General features: G+C 36.0%; 1 protein-coding gene across 4 annotated transcripts in view; it reads left to right on the top strand.

Moving 5' to 3' along the window:
- The first annotated feature begins 702 nt into the window (after nt 1-702).
- Nucleotides 703-23,067, top strand: part of LOC126824880 (uncharacterized) — a 36,120-nt gene continuing 13,755 nt past the window's right edge. The window contains exons 1-2 of one of the 4 annotated variants that reach the window (XR_008788498.1): nt 10,831-12,049; nt 15,072-16,552. The gene's annotated coding sequence lies outside the window, so the exon portion shown is untranslated. Of the gene's footprint in view, nt 890-1,817; nt 2,835-10,830; nt 12,050-15,071; nt 16,553-23,067 lie in introns of those variants that run through there. The other 3 variants (XM_050554291.2, XM_050554293.2, XM_050554290.2) reach the window with 3 other exon arrangements.

Below are 23,067 nucleotides of genomic sequence, written 5' to 3'. Positions count from 1 at the left end.
GTGGTACAATTATTTTAGTGGCTTTCAAAGAAATTAAAGAAAAGCTTATTTTCAATAATGGTAAATTTCGAAATTAATTACATTGGTGTTCTTGGTGAAAGTAATTGTTTGGAAAACGCAAAAACTGGATCACCAGCAAAGATATTATGCTGAAAGTACAGTATTTTAAATTCTTGGAATCAACTCAAAATGTCTAGAGGCTTAAATACTGGTTCAGTAAGTCAGAGTTTAATATTACGCAAACCTGATTTTGAAAATGTGATGTGGCGCCTTCAGGCTAATCTAAATCTTTTCTTAATATATAAACAAAATGTCCATAAAATGCCACTTGAAACATGCCTATACGCCATTATCAACCTAGATCAACTTAGCACACTGCAATAAACTTTTGTGTGTCAACTACGCTAACGGATTAGACAATGCCAAAATAAGCCACAATGGTTTATGATTAATTTGAATTACTCAGTTTCCATTAGCTGTAACGGCGGTAGAATAAGAACCAAAAATCAATTTCAGTTTCCCCGCACTTGCCCAGATCGACTAATGTATCATTACTTCAGACTATTCATCACCTCACGCAGTATAGCGAGCGGGCCGTTCACCTTTCTCTGCTGAATACTTCGGTAATGAAGCAGAGTTCAACAGCGGACGATGCCTTCAATTAATTTGACCTGAGCACGCCGCCTGCCTCTACGTCAGTCAGTTTTGTTTTAGCACTCAGCCAACAGTGTATTTAATAAGTTATGTATAGAGAGAGAAGATTACAAGGAGAGATTGTTGTTGTTAGCATTACTCTATAATATATTGTTATTTATTTAATATAATACTTACTGACAGATTGTTCTAGTTTTGAACAAAACCTAATAGTACACAGTTCTTAATTTATCAGGTGAGATTTTTTATAAATTAATATATCAAAATATTATGTCATATGACATCGCTTGTTGACTGCTAGTTTCTGTTTTAATAACTCAGCTGACAAGATAATGACAATGTGCTATCGAGTATGGCTGTGGATGGGTTGAATTCAGAATGTGGGTTAAATATCCCAATAAATAACATGTTGATGCTGGATTTCGTATGAGAGTGGGGTGGGTCGAATCCAGTATATGGGTTAAATATCGTCTATAAATGTAATATTGATGTCCGGTTTTGTATGGTAGTGGATGTGTCGAATCCTGTATGTGGGTTAAATATCCTCTATAAATATAATATTGATGCCCGGTTTGGTATGGAAGTGGGGTGGGTCGAATCAAGTATGGGTTAAATATCCCCAGTAGATATGTTTATGCCCGGTTTGGGTTTGGGTTAAATATCCCCTATTACATCAATATTGATTGAAATGGACCAATATTAAATTATAATTTGTGTTTTTAATGACGAAAATTCTGGATAATTTTGACTTAGAGGATTAGCTTCTTTAATATGGTTATGTACTTTATCAAAGAGGTTCCATAATAACTTATAAGCATGTTTGTTCTGTCTGATCAGCACCTGCTGAAAAGAAGTCTATGGATTTTTAAAAATCTTTTGTGCCCCAGATTTATTAGGAATTTCCACGTTAATTCCATCCCTATCTTTTTCTAAGATTTTTGTTATAAGTTTTAAAAACAATTCTTGAAAAATATCTATTTAACTGACTTTAACACGTATTCTTATACCAGTTACAGATATAACACAAAACATCAATTACCATATTACCAATAGATTAAATTAATTTCCGAAACAAAGAGTCGAAACTTTAAAAAGCCGCCATCTTGATTCATCGAGAGCGCTTGAATACACACAATAAGTTTTAGTTACTTTTAAGTAGAGAACTGTCTTGTTATGACGAATTTGTTGGTAATTGAGTTGTATTCTGAATTTTCGGTGGAAGCTGAAATAAAAGATTGTACGCCAGGCTTAATCTGGAGACAATTGGGTCCGACTAGACGCATATTATATTCTGGGATGTGTTCTTGGGTCTAGCCACCGAACGGGTCAATAATAATTTAGAATTAACTCACTAGATTGTTTAACTGTGGGAGTTTGGTATGATGACAGGACGATATTTTGGAAAATTCTATGATATTATGGCATACCGTCTAAGATTGTTATGAAAAAACCTGTCCCGTGATCCACAACGCACATATCTCACACAGATATGCGGTAGACAGTGGAATGAAACAAGGATGTCTCGTATCACCAATAATCTTTTCATTAGTAATGGATTGGGTTATGAAAACAATAGTGGACGTTAACATGAAAAGTAGATGATGACGATGTCACACTATTAATGCATGCTCGTCACCAAATGCTGCCAAAAACGAGGAGTTTGCACTGGTCTAGGGATAAACACTGCATTTCAACTTGAATAATCAGATCAACATCGATGGAAGTGTTGTAGAAGTGAAGTTCACCTATGCGGACGGAGTCGCCGATAAAACTTATTTGATACCTAAACTACGGGTATTGGATGCAAACTATATACGATTCAACAACAAGGATCCTGTTTATAAAGTGTCCACAGATCACATCTTAAACCAATAACTGCAAGAAAGAACAAACCAGAAAACTGTAGGTGAATCCAAGAAGAACAGATTGGAGATGGATTGGACATACCTTGTACCACTCACATTAAGGCCTAACATGTCAGATAGAGTGGAATCAACAAGGCAAGCGAGGAAGAGAGGATGTCAGTGAGGACGAGAAATCAGGATTAACAACACTGGAGAAGCAAACAAAATACATGTGGCTTGGGACAGTAATCGGTAGAAATCTACTATGGGTGTCCTATGTTACACTGGAAATGACTAACGAATGAGTGTGAATGTTTCAGTGCCAGTTTCATTCAGGTACTTATATCATAATATATTGACCCAAATGTCACGGGTTCATGACTGATTGTTCCATTTATTCGACACTAATTGGGTTGTACCTCTCCACCTGGGCAAGTACTGGCCGTTCTAATAGTTCATCACTGATTGTTCCATTAGTCTGGCATTGAAAGCAGTGTGTTACTTGTATTAGTTTTGGTTCAGAACTGATTGTAATGATTGTGGCACATTATTTGTTCAGTTGAAGTTAATTTAATATATTTAAAAATATTCCTTGTTAGATCATTTAGTTTTGACAGTTTTAAATGACCATTCGTGTTATATTCTATCAACTTCAAATATACGTTCAAATTCATATCGGATGTAAACATTCAGATGAATTTGGTTTGACACTGATGCCTAGTAAGTCACATGTAAAGGCTGACGGATTATTTCTAAAATCGTTTAGTAAACGTAATGGGTGATTGTATTGTTGTTTATTCATTGCCTGTGTGTAGATCAGCGTATGGTTGCTGTTAGACGAAAACTGCACTTCAAATGCGCTAAAAATAATTCGCTGTATGTGCATATATAAGCATCTGATTATGACTTGCCTGACCAGGGCTGTAGTCTACAACAGTTTAGTCTTTTGACATGTTTACTACTAGAATTTTCTATCCACCACAGATGGGGGTGATTTTCTAAAGGCGCGCGTGCTAAGAAGGTGACCGATTTACATGTTTACGACTAAATAAAAAATATATCTACAAACACTTAGGTGACAGATGGAAAACACAAAACCTTTGTTTACAATGAGTTTAAATTCACCAAGTCCACAAAACAAGTTTGTAGATTAATCTTTAAAGGAGATTTAAACGGAAAAGAATTGATGCTGTTAACTTTGTATTTATTGTGAAAAGGCATGGTGTCATAGTTAAAGATGGCAATAAGTTGTAATATGGGCACATGGCTGTATATAAATTGCGATCCACGATGGCACAACGAGTATGTCGCTGGCTTGCTAACCAGGTCTCGAATTCGATCCCGGTGTTGTCTGAGAAAATTTCTGGGATATTTCCCAGTTTCGATTCCTGATTGCAGTCATGCACGACGGAATAAGTGTCTGGTCATTCGGATGGGACGACAACCCGAGGTTCACCGGTTTAAATAACACTTGACACTAGAATTCGATAAATAGTAGGCAGAAATGCCGTCTGGGCAAAATTTATCTTGATGACACATGCCGATTAGCCCGATTGGTGTAGGAAAAAAGTGGGTTAAATTCCATTTCATGTCATGTAAATACTGTTAGTATTTATGAAAGAAATCAAACGAAATGGGGTTTAGCGTCATATTGTTCTGTCCCGACTACATGGGCTAATGAAGACGGGTATATATAGTGTGCTATGAGGAAAATTTTGCCCCGACAACGGCGCTACGGCCTATCGAATTCCAACTGCCAAGGGATCTTTTACGTGCACGCCAATGTAAACACGGGACCTCGATCTTTCGTCCCACCCGAACGACTAGACGGCCTGTCCTTGTCAGGCCCTCCGTCCTGCACCACTGAGAAGGGGGAAACCACACCGGAAAATCCGGATGAACTTTCTCGGCCAACACCTTTATGAAAGAAACAATGTTGACTGTCAATTATATTTCCAGGTTTTCCATCGTTGTCATTAATCAAGATGGTCTGGATAGAACGCTATGTCCGTCCTTTCCCACGGCGAAAAGTCCTAGATTAAACTTCATAGCAGGGTCAGGAACAACTGACTATGTGTGTTGCTAACGCAGATGCCCTCAGGGGCATAACCCTCACTTATCTATATACATATAGGAAGAAAAAAAACCCCAGCTTATTAAAGATAAAGTGATCGTACATGTAGTCACCATTAATATTAATAGTTTGACATTATAAAGCGATCATTTTCTTCAGAACAGTCTAAAATTAAGCTAAATAGGTCGGAGTATCCTGACCCAATGCAGCCATTATAGTCATCATGTTGTTTATACCCAATGGCGTGTTTAATTCTATTAAAGCTGATGATTTATCAAAATTCGGTTGACAGAAAAAAATAAATTGTTGGATGATTTATTCTAGCATGTTGTACGCATGATTCACACTTCTATTATAAACAATGAATATAGACATTTAAATCTCAATCACAACTTGACGTTTCAGTGACAATTGAACATGTATTTAGCATGTTGCCAGTGTATTTATCTACAATTACATCTGAGATTGTATTACATGGATACAGTACTGTCCTCAATCTATTCAGTCATGCATCGCCTGGACAAATTTAACTCGTGTGCTAAAACATAGCTGGTATCCTTTAACCCACTAAAGACCGAAACACTAGCACTATTTTACCCACCCTTACTCTAAATAGTGTTCCCATCAGTCTCCGATCACCAAGATCCCTTAAATAAAGACTCAACCATAAATCGTTACACAACATCTATACCATTTTCATTCTAGCCCATTTTGATTATTGTGACGTCATCTGGGACAAATGCACGGACCAACTAGCTAACAAATTAGAGCACCTTCAACAAGACGCACTTAGGTCCATATGTGACTGCTGTACGAAGAAACCGGTTTTATTACGCTAAAAGAGAGACGCATAAAACAAACTCAAATTCATCTATAAAATTATAATCGGCCTTTCTCCATCTTATCTTCATGATTTAATCTTGACAAAAGAGCACATTATAATCTCCGTAAAACAAGCTTACCCGAATATCAATGTGAAACAAATATTTTCTATAATTCTTTCATATCTTTCTTTGTCAGTTAGAGAATGGAACAAATTAAGTACAGACACAAAAATTTCAATATCTCTAAATACTTTCAATTCAAAACTTATGACACAAGATTGGACACCACCTAAAACTTTTTCGTTTGGGTCCCGTGTAAACCAAAACAATCATTGTAAACTGGGTCTAAATGTTTACGTCATATTTCTGACAATCCATCCTGTAAATGTGGCCATCAATTTGAAGATACTGAACATTTTCTATTGAACTGCTCCGTATATTTAGATGCCCGCAATAATACAATAAATATCTACAGTCTATCTATTGAAACACTACTATCTTACTGCACGAAACTGACGACACGGGAAGCGCACTTAAACATGCATTATGCAAGAGCTAAATCTGCCTATTGCAGGTCTTTCTACAGGCCTGAAATGTTATATAAATTATTAATTAAACATTAATTAGCTTAACAAGACTATAATCAACTATCGATACCATCGTTAGTATGCGATATTTAGTGGATTTGGATACCTTTTATGCTCAATGATTTAATTTTAAAAATGGATAAACGAGACTTTGTTTATTATTGTACCGACAGTAGTAATGGCGTTCGAGGCTAGCCTAAAATTGAATCGTTAATATCTCGGTTCAGAGTGATGCAATTTGACTGAAATGTTCTGTTTTCATTATCTATTTTTTAACTATTATAGCGACAATTTTTAGCTCTTTATCTAATCTTTCATAATGCCCATTTTATATTTTTTTAAACTGTCCAGACGGTTCCGGGGACAACTATAACACACTCACTGTAACTATATTTTCACTTGTACATTATTTATTTATAAAATGTAAATACATGTATCTATATCTGACAGGGAGAGGGGCTTAGTATATGCTATACCTGTTCCCCAATCCCTATTCAGATACAATGTCTGAATAAAATATTGTTTATAATAAATAAAAAATGCATCGCCTATCAATTTATACATTTTTTAAAGAAGTTATCCAGATAAAATATGGTGACGTGAAACAAGTACCAACTTACTATTTGAACCAAGAACTTAGTATCGGAAAGACATCATGGAAATGTCATCGATGCGGCATTTTCCAAAGAATACCCATGTCGTCGATTTTCATGTCACTCGCACTCGAATTTTATTAATGGGGCGTTTATTTTAGGAATATTACCAAGTGAATGCATTCCGTTCGTGGTTACAAATTTGCCATGACTATGAGTCTATTAGCTTTGGCAATTTCCATCTTCGGCATGAACCCTTTCGTCATTAACCAACTGATAGCAGAAACGCTCTATTATTTGGTAAATTGTGTGAAAATTTTTCCTATTGTTTGGAAAATTGCATGAAAACTACCCAATACCACCAAATGATAATTAAATACTTCCAAACACTACCTCATTGTGTAAAACTAACATAATACTTCAATTATATAAAAACTTCTTTAGTTAATTGGAGCAAAACATGCAAAATAATGTACGACAAATGTGATTGTCAATGTTTCGCTATCTCCCTTAATCACCCAATACTGACAAATATTAACCCATACTATTAACAATATATCCATGTCTGTTAAATAATGGGTCAATGTTACCAAAAAATGAGATAAAAGTACAATTATTTGGATATGTTTGTTTATGGAAAATAAATTATTTATTTGGTAATACCCGTCTTCGTTAGCCCAGCATAGGAGCAGAATAGTAGGACGTTAAACCCATGTCATTTATTTGGTAATATTTGGCTAGTCTTTCAGACGCTTGAGCTATAAACAGACTTCCAGTTTATCGTAAACATTTTGCTAATTCCACAAATTAACTGAATTTTTGGGGTATAATTCAACAACTTACTGTGATAGTTTCTCACAATATTAAGGTAGTAATGTGTGGTAGTATTTAATTAGTATTGGGTGGTATGGTCCTGCCCAATTAGTAATGGGGGAAAAGTTCCATAGCATAGACGCTCCCCTATTTGAAAAAGTGCATGAACTTTAAGACATTAAAAGCAAGTCGACATTTATAACAGAAATAATCACCGCTAGAGAGTCTGATCCTGGTTCCTCAACAAGAGTTCCAACCTCGAGAATGTTGAGTATGTTCTCCCTTTATCAGAAACAAAAATCCGTATTGCCAGTAGGATTTAAACGTAGAGAAGTAGACAGAAATACCGCTGTTTTGGCCAAATTTTCCTAATGGCACACTATATCGCGTATGATCATCTTCGCTGTCCCGTTAAAAATGTTGTTTTATAAGCGTATTGCTTTCTTATTATTGAAACAATGTGAACCCGGGTTATTTAACAACTCTTCCGGATCCTGATGAAGTGCATGAAGACAAGTAAAACGAAATTTAGAGCAATAAAAAATGAAACGAAATAGGATCTGTGTTTTTAAATCAGACTGCATAATATACTATTTCAACGAAATTTCTTACATCGCCTCTATAAAAGTAAATCTATTATATTGTAAATAGGACATTTTTCACAGGCCAAACTATAACTCCGTTTACCTGTTCAAATGGCCTGGCAAGTTTACTCGTAATGAATTAAATTTCTATTCAAATTCTGTTTTCTTCTCCTTTTTTATTATTATTATGAACACTTATATAGAGCGTTGTAATATATTGTTGTACTATAAAAGGCGCTGCACAAAATACATGAAAACGCATACAGAACACACACAAAAACAACAATTATTTTAAACAGTGAAAATAAAAGAATCGTTAATTAAATTAGGTTTTCTCTTTTTTTATTATTAAAAATACCTGGTCTGAAACCAATCCTTTTCTTCTAATTAGGCTAATTAGCACTATAGTGGACTCATGTAATATTTAAAGACACTGGGGTCATCTCAAGTTCATAGAAGCAAACTATAAATAAACTTAACTTCTATTCACTGGGCCTATGACGTCAATACTTCATAATGGACAAAGCAGTCTAATTATGTTCAACCCTTTACGTCGGAAAATAAGCTCACGGCAGTAATCCCGCCTCGTTCAAATGATTGGTAATGACCAGACCACGCGACGAAGAATTGAAGCCAATTTCATTCATACTTATTACAGTGTTATATATAGAAACAGACTCCATTATACAAGATTCGTTGCGTTAGCTGAAACGGGTGCGGATATCCGATTTCGCTATAATAGTATAAGAAAGTAATGGAGGTTATTATACTCATGTCTGCGATATCACCCTCGGTGGAAGTGGACGTTGAGCTCCAAGATTATTTTTCTTTTTCTTTTTTTTTTTTTTGTAAATTTCAAAGATCTTCCAATAATGATTTGATCAGTCTGAAAATTAAAATTTTCGTAATGGATTTTGGTCAACACAATAAGGGTTGTAACTAGAATTTTGGTCAACACATTAAGGGTCGTAACTAGAGATAGTGGGATTACCCAGACATAAATTATAAGTGGGGTCGTATAGGGAACATCTTCACACTCCGTCGTTTATTAGTACGATACACATTAACCCGACATCGAATGGTCTTGTAGCTAAGTTCTACGTACATGATTTTTGTCCAATGTTTTGTGATTAGTTTTGTACGAAAGGAACTAAAAGTATTGCTATATAACAGGGGATGGGGTCGCCAGGTTAAACAAATAGGCCGATGAACTGGATACAATGCTACCGAAAAATAATTATGGGTCGACCTATAGTAGGTGAAGGATGCCCTGGCCAGTTTTAAAACATCAATTTGCTATTGTCTCATATGGTGGATTCACGAAGCTTATATTTTACTGTAAGTGGGTAAGACGCTGACTCGCTAGTCTGGAGGTCGGGTGTTCGATCCCTACATTGGCCAAGAAAATTCATCGAGATCTTTCTGACGTGGTTTCCCCTTGTCAGTGGAACAGGACAGAGGACAGCTGTCTAGTCGTTCGGATGTGACGAAAAACCGAGGTCCCGTGTATACATTGACGTGCACGTAAAAGATCCGTTGGCAGTTGGAATTCGACAGGCCATAGTGCCGCAGCCCGGGCATAATTTCTCTCAAAGCACACTGTATGGCGTATTTCCGTCTTCATTAGCCCAGTATAAGAGCATAGTAGGGCGTTAAACCCCATTTCATTTCATTTCATTTATATTTTACTGAGGTGGGTTCATGTAGCTCGTATTGTACTGAGGTGGGTTCACGTAGCCCGTATTGTTCCGTGGTGGGTTCACGTAGCTCGCGGAGGGTCCATGTAGCTTACATTGTCCTGTAGTGGATTTACGTAGCTGGTATTGTCCTGTGGTGGATTCACGTAGCTCGTGTTGTCCTGTGGGGGGTTTACGCAGGCCGTATTGTATTGTGGTGGGTTCACGTAGGTCGCATTGTGCTGTGGTGGGTTCACGTAGGTCGTATTGTCCTGTAGTGGTGGGTTCTCGTAGCCAACAGTTTGATTTACATGTTATTGCTAGTACTTTGTACCAATCTGGACCCTTATTCACGAAAACTTAAACTAAGATACAATCGAAATTTTAATTTGCAGATGGAAAAAAAAGTTAGCATTGCGAGCTCATAAAAGCGCACCGGTGACATTCCTCTCAGTGATTGTAGCGGCCTAACGAATATTCACTACTGATCAGTGGGGTTTAGTACATTCGGGGTTGTATTCATTACTGTACTGAGTAGTTTATCTGAAATATCAAATAGATGGCTAGAGTATGTATAATAATTTATGAAGTTTGAACTTGTTGACGAGAAGGTTATACAGATCAATCATTATTGATAAAAAAATTTATTCAAGGACAATCTGATTAAAACTTCATTTCGTTTTTTTTTTGTTCAAAATTTCGTTTCACTTGTCTTCACTACACCAGGGTTAGATCTATTTGATAAGGCCAACTTCAAGTTTGGTCAAAGGTCTCGTGAGTAAACACGGTTAGTGCTAATCCCAACCCTAACCCTAACCCTGGACCTAGCCCCAATGCTTACCCTAACCCTTACCTACAATCTCGCCAACGATCACTTGCCCTAACCTTCTTTACATCTCAACGACCGTGACGAAAATTGAACTGGCCTTAACAAATAGATTTATCCCTACACCAGGCCCCGGGTTCATAAAACATTCTCAGACTTAAGTTAAGAATTTACTTAAAATTGTTCGCCTTATTTTATCAAAAATATGACTCTTTATAAAACTTTCGTTGTTTTAATGTATAAAATACACCATAGGCCAGGTGGCGTTAGTCTACCACTTCCGGTTTCGGAGTTATGACCCCCGAGCGAAGCCGGTCTGTTCGGGGTTGGCGGCTACACTAGGTCTGCCCCGAGTCTGAAAGTTGGGGTATTGGGGTAGCTCGGACCGGGAATTAACATAGGCCTGGTGGCGTTAGTCTACCACTTCCGGTTTCGGAGTTATGACCCCCGAGCGAAGCCGGGTATCCTGCTAGTTTCTCATAAACAGTAATTGAAAGTTGAGTAAATTCTTGGGATGCTTTGTGAACTCGGGGCCAGGGACTATATCTAATTCTTAAGGCAAACTCAAGATATATTTCGGTAGAAAATCCAAAATCGCCAGCGAAAATAACTCAAGATAGCGTTCCAAACAACTCCCATCCTTGGCTCCACCAGTTTCCTGATTATTATTTATATTTCTGGATTAACGAAGAAAACAAAATCATAAGTGATATAGATTTTGGCATAGGTATCAAGACTACATTGTATTCTTAGTTGGTGGGTATTTTGTGCGTGTGTGTGTGTGGGGGGGGAATCAATCTATCATTCATATGAATGAAAAATCGTGCTGATAATACAGAAGTTGTAAATAGATTCACCTTTCGTCATGGGTGAAGGGCAAACCTTTTCTTTTACCGCGCATTGAATAAGTAAAAATTGTCGGGTAACAAAGATATTCGGTGAATGTGTTTATTTTTCACAAGGCTGTGGACCAAAATAAAATAATGGAGAAAGGATGGGATATTGTATTTCGTTACCTTGGTCGAGGATTTTGTTGTTTAAATCAAGTACAGAAAGCATGTTTTAGATAAGATAAGGAAAGTGGGTCAGGCTTGTAACGGGTCTGGGGATAACCTATAAGTGGCAAGAGTTCACCATGACATTTTATTGCCGTAAAGTTTGAACTACATACAAAAGCTATGTAAATGTTAGGCACTGTTGGTACATGTCTAGTAAACCATGATATAAATCAATGACTACCGAATATCGATCATTTTAAGTGTAGGATAAGATGCCAGTATAATATGTGATCGACCGTACAACACTTCAGACTAGTAGTTTCCAGCTCAATAACCATACACACACCATTACTAACCCCTTTGTACTCATCGCTGATTGGACGATATTCGGGTCATTATAAACAATATAGACCCTGTTTTATCATTCACGATTGGCGGTATGAAGAAACGAATTATTAATCTGTGGTTAAGTTTAGTTCGTGTGTACACCGGTGATCTATATTTTATGAATATAGTATGATATAACATTCTTACAGACGTTTGTCCTATAAATTAAGGAGGCATGTATTATCAAAGGTTAGTTTTTGTTGATGAACGCTTTTCTTTAAATCAGTGTGTTCATGTAAATGTACTTAATTCCTTCATTTTCAAAGTAGAAATTGGCTCCATTATCAATGACATTTACTTCTTATTAGCCATTTTTTTTCTGATTTAATTAAATAATTATTTATAAGGATGAGTGGGCGGCTGCTTTGCATTATTATATTTAGCAGTATGTTTACGAACGTAGACGAATTGCTATCTATCTAAACCGACAAAAAAACCCCAAAAGAACGAGAGGTGGGGTCGTTGTTTCTAGAAAGAGTAAGCATATCCTGTTATGATTCAGTTTATCTCAAAAAAGAGGACAATACTTCAAGATGAATCTGCACTGAATACAAACCAGTACTCTATGGAGCGGAATTCACGACATAATTTTAACTTCTTAATTAACATGGTAAATTAGCCTATTTACAGATGCCAAAATGACAATTTATCTCTCTTATTTCTTAAATATTGTAGTTTGATTTGTAGTGTGTTCTGTTTCTATAACATCTTTTAATTTAATTTCCTCATATCTCTCATACATTTAATATTATGCAGATTGAAGTCCAGCTGTTTAGTTTCTTAAACATTTTGATATTTCACAAATATTACAAGAGGCGACGAAAGCGAGATAATTCTAACCCTCATGTTGATAACCGATGACTCTAGTTAAATTTATATGGTGGCTGATAGTGACCGTGTTAAATCTCACCATTTTCCTAACAGACCTCCAGTGGACGAAGACACTACAATGTTATCTACAATTTAGTAGTGGTACTGCTCTATAACAATTAGGCTAGAAAAAAAATATGAAATAAATTGATAGACTAAAAGCAACAATAAAAGCAAAATAAAATATATTCCATTGTATATTATGAACTAAATATTAAATACCATGCAGAAGTTACAAACTAAATTGTCCGTTCGATTTTTTTGAGTTGACTGAGTCAGCTTTAAGTAGCTAAGTCTCTAACTCAATATCATCCAAAATCTTCGACATTGAAAACAAGAATTATTTATCAATTTAAATCAACATTGATGGTGTGATCTTACTGGGAAAAGGTGGGCTTCTGATATCCAATATTTAAGACAAAATAAACATTTTACCATTGGTACACGAATCGTGTACCATAATGCGTTTCAGCGTAATTTGTAATAAGGGGCTCAAAAAAACGAGGCTAGGTATATTTCACCCAGTCATGTCAGACGGTGACGCCATATTCTTATCTGTTGAGCATTCGCAATAAATACTATCGGTGTAGACTGGAATAACCAGACACCAGAGATCGCCTTTCGATTGAGACTTCTGGCGTATTTCGCCGAACATAACCGATTAGAAATTACAATAGAAACAGAAACGATTGAATGTAAATCAGTTTATTCATATTACATTATTATATGCGTAGCGACCCATTTGTGTCAATTTCTAGGTCCCAAATATTAGCCCCTTTAAAGATCGTATAGGCAGTATGCGTACGGTACTGATTCTGAGTAAACATAATGAAATTATCTGGATGCATAGGCTTACGGGGAAATTTTTGACTGGGGGGGGGGGGGGCGGTGGTGGTTGGTGCCCAAAAAATGTAGTTAGGTTCTTAGTATGTTACATAATGATAATAAATTTGCTGTTAAATTGGACACAATCAAGAACACAATATTTTTTTATACAACTGTGTGCCCAAATTTTCCCAGCATTTGGTGCCCAAAATGGGGAGGGGGGGGCAGACCAGCCCCCCCCCCAGCCCGTACGCCTATGTCTGGATGTAAATATAATGGGTTTCCAATTCGGTTTAGTTATTGGAGCTATTGTCATTTAATGACAAAAATTAAACTATAATTATTATCAGTAGTTATCAGTTTTTCCAAGGACAAGTACGTTTTTGAGTTCACAAAATGTGAATACACAAATAAAGATTACAATTTTGCGAAGTTACATGAATTTCATTATTTGATTTGAGTACGACCTTTGTATGACAGTTTAAAAGCTGTGCATCTCCAATTACGTCAGTATCATTAAATGTAAGTAGTTACGTAGTTACATAATACGGATTGAAACAAGATGTCAATTAATCATTTAATTAAAAAGTGGATAATCGAGACTTTGTATATCATCGAAACAACGGTAGCAATGCCAATCGAGACTCCACTATTCTCCATAGAGCCATAACTTAGCTCAGAATGAAGTAACCTGACTGAAATTTTCAATATATTCATTTTTCATCATCTGTTTTTTTTAAGCTGCCAGCTCTTTATCTAAATCTTATTTAATGCATATTTAAATATTCTAGTTTGAATTTGTTTTTATTCGGTTTCCATTATATTATGTTCAGTTTATTGTCGTATAGGGTAACAATGCCTAATGACGATCTGCTTAATAAATTTAAAAAAAAGACTGCAGTAAGTTCCTTGAGTGACATTTAGAAGTAGAGGTATAATATTCATAATAACACAACTTTATGGATTTACTACTCCTTAGTTTATTACATTCAACGTGTCAATACCCTTACAGGTATCTTTATCAAGCAATACTCTTACAGGTATCTTTATCAAGCAATTGCTTGATAAAGATACCTGTAAGAGTATTAAAATGTTGCATGTAATAAACTAAGAAGTAGTAAATCCATAAAGTTGCTTGATAAAGATACCTGTAAGAGTATTGCTTGATAAAGATACCTGTAAGAGTATTGAAACGTTGAATGTAAATAACTAAGGAGTAGTAAATCCATAAAGTTCTGTTATTATGAAGACTGCAGTAAATTAAAATTAATGGAACAAGAATTAAATTAGCTATCTTACGTAACTATATTGAAGCAAGAGGTTACATGCATTGTAGTAACCATATTACCAAATGTTAGAATTGTGTTGTGAAATCAGCTCCATAGTTCAATGGATGTATTCAATTACGTTTGTCAGAAATAAATTCTTTAACCAGTTCAATGGATGTACTCAATTACGATTGTCAAATATCAATTGTTTAACCTTTAAAATGGATTTCATTCGAATAATGTTTCAGTACGTGTGGTGCACTATTGAATTTAAACAATCAATATTATATTACCACTGACGTCATAATATTCTATGATGAAGAAGTTTGATGATCGAGAGGCCTACACACCAGACAGCTCTAGGTGCCAATAAACCACTAGCTGAGAAGGTTATTTGAGTTGAATGAAAGAACATTGGCTTGTGTACACGGTTATATATTATAAATAGACCTTTCCAACTTCCTCTGAATTATGTGCGTAGCGTAATATGGGTTAGCTTTTTTATTGTAATACATTAGACCTTACATTAGACCTTTGATTTAACTGTGATTTAATATAATTATTTGGATGTTGTTAGTATTATAACGAAATTTAAAATTAACCCAGCATTTAAAGTGTTTTTTCTGGTATTGTACATTGAAACCACTTTCTACCACCGTGTTAGCCGAGAAAGTTCCTCGGGATTTTCCAGGCTGTCTCCCCATGCCAAGTGTAAAGAATGGAGGGCCTGGCAATAAACAACGTAGAGTCGTACGAAAACCGGGGTCCAGTGTGCACGTAAAAGAATCATTGGCAGTTGAAATCCCAAAAGAATAGGCGGAAAGGCCGCTTTTCGGGCAAAATTACCGCCATTATCCCTCTTCGTTTGTCCGGTTAGTGGAGAAAAGTTAGATGGTAAATCCCATTTTATAAAATATGAAATAAACACGTCTGGCAATAGGTCACATTACTTTCTTGCTTTGCAAACTATTATATTCCATTTGAGTCAAGTTGATTAAAGCAGCTCTTACAAAAAATGAAATGAGGTATAATGTCATGCTTTTCTGCTACGGTTGGGCTAATGAAGACGGACGTACGCCATACAGTGTGCTATCAGGTAAATGTTGTCCGGATAGCGGCAATGCGGCCTATTATATCGAATTCCAACTGCCAATGGAAAATTTACTTGCACGCCAATGTGTACATAGAAGAACCTCGGTTTTTCATCCCATCCGAAAGACTTTACATTGTCCCTTGCCAGGCTATATGTGCTGCACCACTGACAAAGGAAAACCACGCCGTAAAATCCCGATGAACTTTCTCGGCCAACGCAGGAATCGAACACGGGACCTACGGGTTAGCCAGCCAACGTCTTACTCACCGAGCCACCATGGCCCCACAGCTCTTACAGAAACTCTAAAAAGACCCACGCGTGTCCCTTTAACAAAGTTTGGCACAGTTCTAACAGTGGTATCTTTACAAAAATGTTTATTCAAGGTAGGATATATCTAGAATACGTGATAAGGCGTTTGTTTGGTATGAAAGAACGTATCTTGTTGAGTCAGTGTTCTTAAGATAAGAGGGGTTAACAGCGAGTTAAAACAATGGTAATGGGTGTGGGGGTTAAAGGGTTAATCACACGTGTACGTGCTTTGCATACAGTATGTAGCATGAGTGACATAATTAAAACTAAAGCCTTCTAATAATCAGCCTTTTCGAGTTGAAGGTATATAATATGGTAACGTGCACTTTATGTTCATAAATAAATAATATTGTAGTTCTGACTGTAAACTCATTTTGTTAGTGTTGGGTGGCAACATTCAGTCTATATATTATGAATTCTCTCTCTCTCTCTCTCTCTCTTGAGTGCGGAAAAGTCATCTTAACTATGACTACATCTATACGTCTGATATCGTGACGGTATATGCGGTCTCGGAATACTCTGATCGTTGCAAGTCTGTACTAAGATGAATATACATTCGAGACTGGGTCACTATCCTAAAACAAGAAAATAGATATGTTCGTTGAACATTCAACTTTTCGCAATATTGTATAATTTTGTGAAAATAAATGCATAGCATCAATAATGTGTCCATGCACTCGAGGGGTTAATAGCAATGAAATGAAATGGGGTTTAACGTCCTACTGTTCTGCTCCTAAACTGGGCTAATGTCGTATGAGGGAAATTTTGCCCGGGCAGCGGCACTACGGCCTACTCTTATATCGAATTCCAACTGCCAAGGGATCTTTTACGTTCACGCCAATGTGTACACAGGACCTCGGTTTTTCGTCCCATCCGAACGACTAGACAGCTGTCCTTGTCAGGCCCTCCGTCCTGCATCACTGACAAGGGGAAACCACGCTGGAAAATCTGGTGAACTTTCTTGGACAATGCAGGAATCGAACACCCGACCTCCAGGCTAGCAAGTCAGCGTTTTACTCACTTAGCCACATGACCCCCGTGGTTAATAGCAGGACTGTTGGTAATTTTGGTTTCAACATAAAACACCTAAATAACAAGATATTACTTTAATTCATAACAAATATAATTAGATTCCATTCTTAGATATTTTTTTAGCAGTTTGTGAATGTGATGTAGACATTTAGTTAGGTCTTATGCCTGAAGCCAATTCTTGGCAGTGACTTCCGAAGCCTCACTCATTTTAATTGTTATTTTTTTTGTTACATTAGAAATCTTTGTTAGAAAACAATTTCGTCTGCTTTTTATCGTGTATTAACTATTTTTGTTTTATCGGGCACACCTCAATTAACTAGACACGCGATATAAACAATAATATTTTACGGGAATTTTTACTTCGATTTATCATTTTACAATACGGTAACACTTAACATGTATTTATTTTTTTATATTTTATTTACAATACGTGGGGGATACAGTGAATTTATTTCTTTCAAAATGAATACTGATATAATTTCTTGAAATTGACATGTCTCGCAACATGAGTGGCACTACTTGGTTCCCTATTTTCGGTTTAATAGTCCCTATTCATAGAGTTATGTCCCTATAGAAAAATGAATTATGTCTGGGTAGTTCGAGAAGAAAATGTCACACGGAGAATTCAGTTTTGATTATAAAAATTTTATTTGACATTTTATACACGTTGAAAGTGTTGAGAAAGCCTTCTAGTCTTCAAAATGTGGATTACCCTTGTGCCAATATCCAAAATGACAGGCATATTAATGAATAATGCGAATCAAAAACGTTAGATTTAAATTTTTGATTAGCAGCGGACAAAATCATAATGTGTATCGCAAATTGCGCTGCGATACTGATTGTCGGCAGCTCTGTTTAATAGAATGGGTAACTGAGTCCCGTGTTGACAAGATCAACCCCATTTCATTCGGACCTATGTATTTTTATTGCCTTATGGAGTTAACGTAATACATACTTCGTAATATTATTGTAGGACGTCGTCCGAGCCAGGTGCCCCCAATGTGACCTCTGTTACCAGTCTAGACTGACCGTTTTACTGGTGAGGTAACCCAGGGTTCATGATCGGTCGTGCCCTTTCTCCCGGTTAGGATTCACAGTGGTATTAAACCAGTGATTCAATTAATGACCGATCGGTCGTAACCCCTGACATCGTCTCCATGTTTGTACAGAACAAAGGCCGTGTCATTGGTGGGTTGTTGTTGTCGTCATATGTCAAGTATAAGGTCAGAAAATATTGTGTTAAAGTATGTCGTGGACATGACCAAAAAATAATGGTAAATATGAAAATCGTAGTCAAACAGAGAAAGAGAGCAGTTACTAGTAGCCAAGGTTTGCTTGACACAAACTAGGTCACATCGAAACTAATTATATATATATATTAAATTTGGATAATTTGAATTTAGAAGTGGGTTTAAAATCTTAGTTGTCTGCATCAACAGGCAGAGCCGGTTGTAGAAAATTTGGATGGCCCGAAGTTACAGGATATATAAATACATTGCAGGATATGGATAAATTTAACTAGGCCTATATTCATTCATATGTAAAGCCAACTATGCTTTACTTCACAGTTAGTAATTGATTAATACCTGAAAATAGACACGCCTGGTAGCCCTGCTGCGGGGCCCCTTTCTAGTGCGGGGCCCAATTTGGGGAAATTGGTAAAATCTGCCAAAAACCGGCCCTGACTAATGAAAAAGGATAAAACGCACTACAGTGTGTTAATGTGGAACATTTTTTGCCCTGACCGCAGCGCTACTACCTCCTCTTATTTTGATGTTCAATTATCAGAGGATCTTTAACATACTGTCAATGGTATACATTTTGGTTTCTGGATCCATCCTACTAGACGCCTTTCCTTGTTATTTCGAACTCACCCCCCCCCCCCCACCCCCGCGTTCAGCACAACTCACAAGGGGGTAACCAGATTGGAAAATTCTGAGGTACTTTCTCGGTCAACTACGGTATTGGACCCTGGTCCAGAAGTCTCAAAAATGTTGTTTCTATAAATATTGAGTTCTATAAATATAACACATGATGCCACGAATATGTAAAGTTTGGCGTTTTCTTACATTTCTAAGGACTGTTTTTTTAAGTATGTTCAAGCCATTATTTCTGTTATATTGCCATCATGTAAGCTGTTAATTTTTGTGATTTTTGAAATGTTTATTTATGGTTTAAATTTCTTTATTATCGACTTTCGAGACCGGTTGCGAAGGACTTAATCCGATTCGTTGACATTTAGAGTTAATGGTTTGTGTTTAAAAACCCGATTCTAGTTCTATCGGATAATCTCAGTGAAAATGACAAGAATCAGCAGTCTTTATATTAATGATAAGCTGGTCTGTCTGCACTCCATAGACAATACCATTTAGTACAACACGAGGTGAGCGCGTGAAAACTGCAGAATAATGATGTACGAGGTTTTTATGTTCTCTTTAAGTTGCAATTAACGTTCAGAAACCAATGTATTTATCTGATACAAATAAGTCGAGGAGAGCGCGTAAAAACAGGGATTAAAGACATATATAACCATGGACCTTATAATAAGGTCCATGATATAACAAATTAACGAACATCCACCTTAAAGATATATCATTGTATATTGTTGGCGTGAAACTTAAAATAAAAATAAATAAACGCAACGAATATGTTTACTATATCAATAATATTTTGTGTTTATGAAATTCATTAGTGTTTGAACGCTAAAACGGCTTTTGTAAAATCAAAATATTATTTTTACAAATACGGAAATTGGGTACAGTGGGTATAAAATGAAAACTGGCATGTTAATGTAAAATCTTTGATGTTTATGCAATTAGAGATAAGATAACAATGAGACCATATGGTTTATATAATGCACCATTATTTTTTAAAGTTTTTAATCATGACTGCACACTTTATTTTATTGCCATCTACATATCCAAGGTTATTTAAAACACGGGCGAGTATTAAATGCTGAACTAAATAGGGTTACTTTAAAGAAGAATAAAGATGACAAATGATTGCTCGGGGTATTGAATATTATCGTCCGAAATGGGATGTTTTCGCGTTCTGCTGTTTGTTGTAGACATAATGTTGCAACAGTGACACAGTGACCCTTATATCGTCAGGTATTCAAAGATGGATGTTTTTATAATTCGTCAGCTCTCACACATCTAGTTTATCAGACTTCAATTTCCAAAGAATAATACAAAATCTTACATTAGAAAGTGAGCCGAGCTGTTGAGTGGCTGATCATGCCGTTCTGCTGCAGCATATATAGTTTTGTTCCTTAGATTTATGTGATAAAATGCAAGTAGGAATTCTGATTGACACATGAATTAAACTAGTAAGGAATTAGATGGACAGAAATACTTCCATTCCTTCCCAAAACTATTTATATATAAATGATGTGGAGTGAATAAGAATTGCTTGCGCCCCGAGTAAAGAACAGTACGTGCGTCTGTTTTTTATAAGTAGTACATATGTATTATCTTTCTGTTTTCCATGGAAAAAAAAACAAGTTTAGCCAGTTACCCAGAAATGGATATGTAGCCACTTAACTTTGAACGAAGATAATAACCTAGATTTGCAAGTTCTTCGACCAGAAACCAACCTACATGTGTTGCAGATAAACACATAAAAACCTGGCAATTGCAGAGATAAGGGTGATTGTCCGATCTTTAAAGTGAAAGTCTGTTGGTCGATGAGGGTGAAGGAAATCTAAATATGAGATACATCATAGCATACACTAGTGCCAGAAACTTCAACTGAACAGCGAAAGAGTCTATTGTCCAATGTCCATTTGTGTCTGGACACAAGCTTTGTATATTTGCACTATATTATTATTAAGGTATAATATTTCACATTGTCTTTGATTACTTCTTAGTGTGTATCAGTGCATAATCTGTATCAGATTGTCCTGTTTGCACCCTATTCTTAATTAGCCAAAAGGGAACAAATTCAGATTTTTACATTTTAAAAAAAACCATATATACTTATTATCTATTACCAGCTTACTTGCATATAGCTTAAGGCTTATTTCCATGTCGGTGCAAAAAGAGAAAAGTGTGCAGTGAATCACGTGTCATATGAGATTGTGGTAATAAGATACTAAATAATTTTTTTATATGTATATCAGTCCATGCAAGCGCATAGCTAAACACATTGTTGAATAAATAAAAGATTATTATAAATACAAGAGACACCACGACCCAATTTATTCTATTATTGTATTGCATATTTCCCATTTTAGATCGACTTCAAATGGAAACTATTTTTCATTGACAATTTTACGTCTATAGATAAAGCCAATGGTGGATTGAAATATAGCTTATTTTTTGTTCCACTTTAAGCCAAAAACTAAAATAATATTAGTTTTAAAACTCGACACTCGTTTTACCATTTAAAATTTAAATCGTACAGGGCTCTACCCATTACTAAAGAAAACAACATACTTGGAACATCCCAATGAAATACTTTTTTAAATCTTAATTAACAAGGGTTTAGTCTCTTTAAGGCTGGAACCCTACAGCTTCAAAAAAGGGAATGTATACTGATTTTGTTCTATAGTTAACTGAGTCTGTTCTATAGTTATTAGCAGTATATCAGAAAGTGTTTGCACACCGTCTTGGATAGGTACAAAGGCCCTTCTTTATTGCATACCCAAGCAATTTGTACGAATATCGTTGGCAACAACCACATGTATTGCATATCTTTAATATTGAAAAAAAAAGAATTATTTACTTAACCACTGCCTGGTTATCTTAACAACTAAATGTTCGTGATGCAGAATGAAAGATAAAGTAATTATACTTTTAGAAGAGTAGGGCGACCGACCTTACCTTAGAATCTATGCTATCGTGCGTTTCATAACCATACACCTTTAGGGTAGCGTATGTTGTTTACGTTTATGGTTTTTTTTATGTAACAAACCTCACATTCTCATTCGCTGACTTTATATTGATAGGTTATGGCTGTTTACATGTTTCACAATTAGCTTATTAGATGACTTCCGGGGGTCTGTGACATTTGTGTTGGATATGTAAACAAAAATAAAATGGTTGTTGGGTTGTTGATTTGCCATTTTGCCCTTTGGTGTTAGACATGGATTTACATAATGTACATTGTTTATAAGTAAACACCTTTTGCTAATGTTGCGAAATATAGATTTCTACCCTAATGGTAACGAACGAAACTTTTTTGAATTTGTATATCACATTGTCACATCCGGCATGTCTGTCCGTCGTCTGCAAGATTGTCCTAGTCTACCGCTTCCTTCCATCGCAGGATTGTCCTAGTTTATCTCTTCCTCCCATCACAAGATTGAACTGGTCTAACATTTCATTCCATCACAAGATTGTACTGGTCTACCGCTTCCTTCCATCACAAGACTGTACTTGTCTACCACTTTCTTCCATCGCAGAATTACCATGCACCAACTGCTATACAGTCCACCACCAGAATACTTACACCAATTCTTGTGCAAAGATTACAAATACATTATGTAGGAGCTAAATCTGCCTATTGCAGGTTTTTATTTTAGAGTTAAATGGTATAAAAAAATTACTTAGACATATATGGACATGACAAGCCTATAATCAACTCTCTAGACTATGGGATGGCGGAGATTTAAACGGATTGAAATACGGTTGCCATTTAATGATTCATTAAAAAAATCGAGAAGCGAGGCTGTATCGATTAAAAAGTAAGTTGCTACGATAATACGCAATCTATGACACATTTTGTCAAAACTGCAAACATTGATAACTTCGCTCGGAATAAAGTAATTTTAATGAAATTTTCAATATATTAATTTTGAATTATATATT

The sequence above is a fragment of the Patella vulgata genome, chromosome 6, assembly GCF_932274485.2.
Source record: "Patella vulgata chromosome 6, xgPatVulg1.2, whole genome shotgun sequence".
In the NCBI taxonomy this organism is placed as follows: Eukaryota; Metazoa; Mollusca; class Gastropoda; family Patellidae; genus Patella; species Patella vulgata.
The sequence above is the reverse complement of the archived record's forward strand: the minus strand, read 5'-3'. Positions and strand labels throughout refer to the sequence as shown.